Source organism: Aricia agestis, chromosome 13 (genome assembly GCF_905147365.1).
Source record: "Aricia agestis chromosome 13, ilAriAges1.1, whole genome shotgun sequence".
Lineage (NCBI taxonomy): Eukaryota > Metazoa > Arthropoda > Insecta > Lepidoptera > Lycaenidae > Aricia > Aricia agestis.
Genome location: NC_056418.1, coordinates 12,097,360 through 12,103,498, shown reverse-complemented (window position 1 = coordinate 12,103,498; position 6,139 = coordinate 12,097,360).

The window sequence follows — 6,139 nt, the reverse complement described above, 5'->3', positions numbered from 1 at the left end:
CTGGTACCGACTTCAAAGTAATGAAGACTGTACCTAGTATGTACAGAAATAGTTGAGATTTAGACGAATTCTGAAAAAGGCACTAATATAGAGTAAGAGTTATTTAATACTTTTTGTTCATATTATTATTGTTTTTACCTTGGAAGTCGGTTTTAATTTTTTGTTAAAAATAATAATTTCACTCTTTTTAGTTATCTACAAGATAAGGCTTTATGCGTGAATAACCACTACGAATGTCAACTATTCACATTATGTTACTGTAAGCGAAATTGTGGTAAATGCTTGCAGTTTTCTAAGTGATGCTGCAATTTAAAAACTTTTATCTTTAAAGGTTCAGGAGTTCTGCTCAGTGTCTTTGGACCAAGAGACACCTTCGTATGAACTTTCTCTTATTCGTAACATATGTTTAAGTTACTAGAAATAACATTTTAACCACTATGAGTCTTTTGATAAATTTCAAGGATTCCCCTCGATTCCTTATACCTAGATCCCATCATCAGCTCACCACTGTCGTAATTATTATACAAAATCAAGATTATACACAAAAACACAACAATTTTGAAAATCGGTCCACAAACAGCGAAATTATCATCAAAAACATCTGCTTCGATGCAAAATATCACGAAAAGCATCAATAATTGGGTCATAATGTGATGACCCATGGCATAATTATGATTTTGATGATTATGATCAAATAAATTGATGTGTTGGCTTATGCTTTCAGTTGTTTAAACAACGTCGAAATCCGCGAACCTGTATCTATAAGGATTCAAAAGTTCTGTTGGGTACCTTCGGATCCAGGGTATAATCTGGTGCGAAATCTTACTTTTTGGTAGCATTTATCTCGAATGTTTTAGAAAAAATTAAAATCACGATATGTTTCCATACAAATTCTCGATTCCTCCAGGATCCCATCATCAGATCACCACTTTTGTAAACATGGTACCAAATTCAAGTTAAACCCTATACAACACAAAAAGAATTTTGAAAATCGGATCACAAACGGCCGAGTTATCGTTGAACATACAAAAAAAAAAAGATACATACAGCCGAACGTATAACCTCCTCCTTTTTGGAAGTCGGTAAAAAGTACCCAGTAGCCGATTCCCAGACCTCGTGAATATGCATATAAAATTTGGTAAAAATCAGTAAAGCCGTTTCGGAGGAGTACGGTAACTAACATTGTGACACGAGAATTTTATATATTAGAGATAATTATTTTTATTGTTCTTCTCTATTTCATTCTGCATGTCTTTCATTGTATTTCCTCAATATTCGATATTATGTATTTTCTTTCATTCCTGCTTCTATTGTTGACACTGCTCATATTCATGTACAGTGAAAATTCCAGTTTTCTTCAGTGCATAACTCCAGTGAGCCGCGAAATACACAGGTCACGAAATGCATATCGGAATTATACTTTTCATGATATACTTTCTGGTATTGATGTCACATAACACAGGTTAACAGTAGTTTTGGTGCCTGAAAACTAAAATCTATACCTGTAAGAACTTTGTGACCTGAATATATTATGTTTTTAAGAAATTTTCCTTCTATCAGCTCAAGATTTTGAAACATATCATTCCTTTTAATTAAAAAGAATCTGATTTTAGTCTATTTCAGAATCACACTACAGTTAAAAGTTTTTATTAACTTTGTTGGCCTGTGTAATCATTCAGTGCTATCAAGGACCATTCGGCAGCAAGACAAACTTATTTGTTAGAAAAACCATTTATAAACAGCGTTGTTTGGTTCAAAAACGAATAAAAAGAAATCACAAGTAGGTAACGAGAGAAAATAATCTCTGAGATCAGTTCTTTAATATAGAGATAGATTAGCAAAACAAAGAGAAGTCTCTGACATTCTAAAGTGCCTCGAAGATCTTCACATCGTTGATATTGATGCTAGATTTTCATTGTTACCTCGCTTCAAAACTAAGCTTCTCAAACTAAGATGCCGAATTAGATGCCGAATCGTATGAGTAGTAGCAGAAAGGTTTTATTTCAGTAGCCTGTTAGTAGTGGAAATATAGTAAAACGCCTTTATACATTCTCATAGCAACATTGTCTTTACACCTAATTAGTGTCGTGCTTTTTAATTTTTTAATGTATTGTGAATTTCCTTATTTTTAAGCACTAAGTTTTTTTTCTGTGCTGTCCCACTGCTGGGCAAAAGTCCATTGTGCCACCGTTAGCTAGTCTGGCTGGTATGCATCGAGCCATCTTTTTCTAGGCCGGGCTCTGCAGCGGCCATCATCGAGTGCCCAGTGACTCTTTTGAGATCGGTCTTAGTTCTTAAATTTTAAACTATCCAACCACACCACATGACTTTTCTTGGCATTATAAACAAGTTATACATATTATTATTGATAAGTACGCAATACGCATAGTGCATACCTTAAAAATGTAATTATCAACAGACGAATCCGATATATAAACAGTAGAAAATCCAATTTAAGATTTCCTTTATTCATTATTCGTTTATCAAGAGCAATCGTCGAAAATCGTTTCAAAATCAATTTACAATAATTAATTTTCGACGAGACGCTTTTCATATCCGTATTTCTTTTCGATTTCAATTAATTTTTCATTTAAGGATAATTAATATTCCATAAGTTGGGGAAATTTTGCGACGTTTTATAAATTTTATATTGAATCCAGTCGTGTGTACAGTCTACGTAACTTTAGTATTAATTTAATGCGAATGTGTCTGGTTCTTCTTCATGCTGAGGAAATTATAATTATATGTCATAAAAATAGTTAAATAATGTTGTACATGTCTGTAAAAGATGTAAACTATGGTCGCGTGTGGTCTTTCTAAGCCCGGAGTTTGCGAAAACGATAAAAAAAACTTTTTTACTTTTCCAGAAATGCATATTTTGCTATATTATGTAGACTAAAATGATGATGATTATTTTTTTGGTGATAATTAGAAACTAATTGTCGGTATATTTGCCATACGTTTAAAATATTAGAACAGGAAAATGTATAAAACATATAGGTAAGGTTATTTTTGTTAAGTATATGGACTTAGCTTTTTAAATTTGAATCTAAGTTATAGGAAATTTAACTATTATTTCAGTAATCTACACGTTTTACTATAATTTTAAAACTATGTTGATTTTTTTCCTATTTTACGGTTTCCACGTGAAATTTTTTGACTTCTATTTTTACATTGTGAGTTTTAGTTATAAGTATTCAAAATATAATTAATTTTTTCGAAAATGAAAACGTGCTGAGAGAACTCCTGATTGCTTATAGGTACAAGTTTGGGAGTTTCGGCGTTGTTTTAAAAACGGAATAAGCATAATATCATGATACTATGCATCTTACATTCATCATCATCATCATCACTACCATAATATTATACCAAGCATCGTCTCATGGTTATGACTTATGAGAGTTATTGTTACTTTTCATAGTCTTTTAGATCGAGGCTCGAGTTTGTCAAGCGATAATTTAAAAAAAAATCTATACCCACTTAATATTATAAACCTGAAAAGTATGTTTGCTTGAACGCCTTAATCTCAGGAACTACAGGTCCGATTTATAAACTTATTTCAGTGTTAGATAGCTCATTTATCGAGTAAGACTTGAGTAAGGCTATATATTATCACGCTAAGACTAATACGACCGAAGAAACTCAGAAATGTGTGGGAAAAACGGGGAAAATATTAGAAATTACGAACCACTGGAGCAATTTTTATGGCAATATTTGAGACAGATATAGAGTAGACCAAGTGAAGGGAGTAGGGACATAAGCTATTTTTTATGGAAAAATGTACGGTTACCGTAAAATTCCTAGTTTACGCGGGCGAAGCCGCGCGGGACATCTACTCATTTAGTTAGTTAGGTAACGTCCTGTCAGATATTTTTATTAGTACAGAATTTTATTTACGCGTACCATAAAAGTTGTAGGTACTATTTCTTTATTGCTCCTAAAATGATACATGACTATGTCATACATACAGTTATAACTCATTATTTTCCGTGTCGTGTCGGTACGTAAAATATGACCTCAATATGCGTTATTCCTTTAATAAACTATAAGCATTTTGGCAATGAAATGTCTTTAAGGGCTCTTTCACTACGTCCGATCCGTATCCGATCCGACTCCGATCCAAACCCGAGATTCATGAATGCTTGAGCTAAAGCGCTGTATTCACCATCTATCTTGAAATATAAAATAAAAATTGTTTTATCTCTGAGTAAAATACAAACGGGAACTAACCCGGCGAGAAGAACACAATATAAAACGACTGTGAATATGCTTGGCGTATGTCAATCAGTAAGAAGACATCCCTCCACTTGAGGGTCGAGCGTCTGCAGTCTCGCCACCAGGTCAACTTCAGTTCCTTTGTGGTGAGAGTACCGACGCATCTTCTCCCGACCTTTGAAGCGGAGGAATTCTGGCCGACTGATGTGGTTTACCGAAGGTTCCGGGGGAGACTCCGGAATGAAGCGCGCGCCACGTCACCGTTAATTCATGATAATGTGTAGTTGTTAAGTTTATATAATTTTTATGTATGTTAGTCATTAAGGTATATATTGTATGGGCCTACGCCTACGTAGCCTGATTTAAATAAATAAATAAATAATAAAAAATAAAAAAAAACTAGTGTAGGATAGATGGTGAATGAAGCGCTTATCATGGAAATAGTTCTACGTCTACGCCGGACCCGTATTTTCATCGGATCGAAATCGGATCGTACGTATATGGGATTTGACATTAGTATTCGCTAGCGAAGCGATGACTTATATTATGTCAAATCGCATACCGTACATTTTGTTAGCGTTTACGATAATCACCTGCCACTTGTCTACTAGGGCTGGTTACATAACAACTTGTAACAAAGTCAAGCTGCTAGTCGTTATTTATGTCAATTTCGTTATACAAATGTTATGGTAATTTTATACACGCAGGTGACATGCGACTGTCTATTGACACGGATGTGACCACGAGGTCTTAAAGGTCACCTTTAAAAAAGTAAAGGAAAGACAGCATTAAAATTATTAAAAAGCTCTTAAGCTTGAAGTAGTCTTTTTTATTTATTTATTTTTTTTTTTTTTTTTATATATTTATATTTATTTATATTTATCTTATATAAAAACTAGACGTCCGCAACTCCGCTGCGTCTAAATTCGTTTATCGTGCGGGAACCGTACATTTTCCGGGATAAACAGTATCCTATGTCCTTTCCCGGGACTCAAAGTATCTGAATACTGAATGTTATTGAAATCAGTTCAGTAGTTCAAGCGTGAAAAGGACCCACTTGCATTTATAATATTTGTATGGATTTTCACAGAAATATTGTATTACTAAACTTATACAACATGTTAGTGTAAACACCGTTATCCTTCAAACCATAAAATGAGCCCGTCAAAATGAACAACTTTTTCTATGAGAACAATGCTGGAAACTTAAAAAAATCCGTCTTCATACCATACAAATTGCCGATCCCAGCATCCGTATATATATATATATATATATATATATATATATATTGTTCTCACAGAAAAAGTTGTTCATTTTGACGGGCTCATTTGATGGTTTCGAACTTAATATTGCAACCATAATAAAAGAAAAATTGTCTTTGACTGGCACACTAGAAAAGTAACAAGACGGACAGAGATTTCGGGCCTTGAATAGTTTAAATACGCTGCCTAATTAATATCTAAGCATTAGTAATAAACAAAGCTAAGGATGAGTTTTATGTAGCTATTAGCCCCGCTCCGGTGTCGCACGGGTATAAAATATATAGCCACTGAAAAAATGATTAAAATCAAAGCCTATGATCCTTCACGTGGTCTACTTCTTATCTGTGCCAAATAACATAAAATTTGCTCCAGTAGTTCGTGAGATAAGCCCTTTCAAATAATTTCCCCCGATTTTCCACATTGTCCTATTAGTCTTAGCGTGATAAGATATAGCCTATAGCCTTCCTCAATAAATGGGCTATCTAACGCTGAAAGAATCATCAAAATCCGTTGCGTAGTTTTAAAGATTAAAGGGAACAAAGGGATATGAGGAAAAAAAAGCGACTTTGTTTTATAATATTATGTATAGAAGATAACACCAATGCAAAGAGTGTTCATTAAATTATTGTCGATTGAAAACTTGAGGGTAAGAACCACAATAA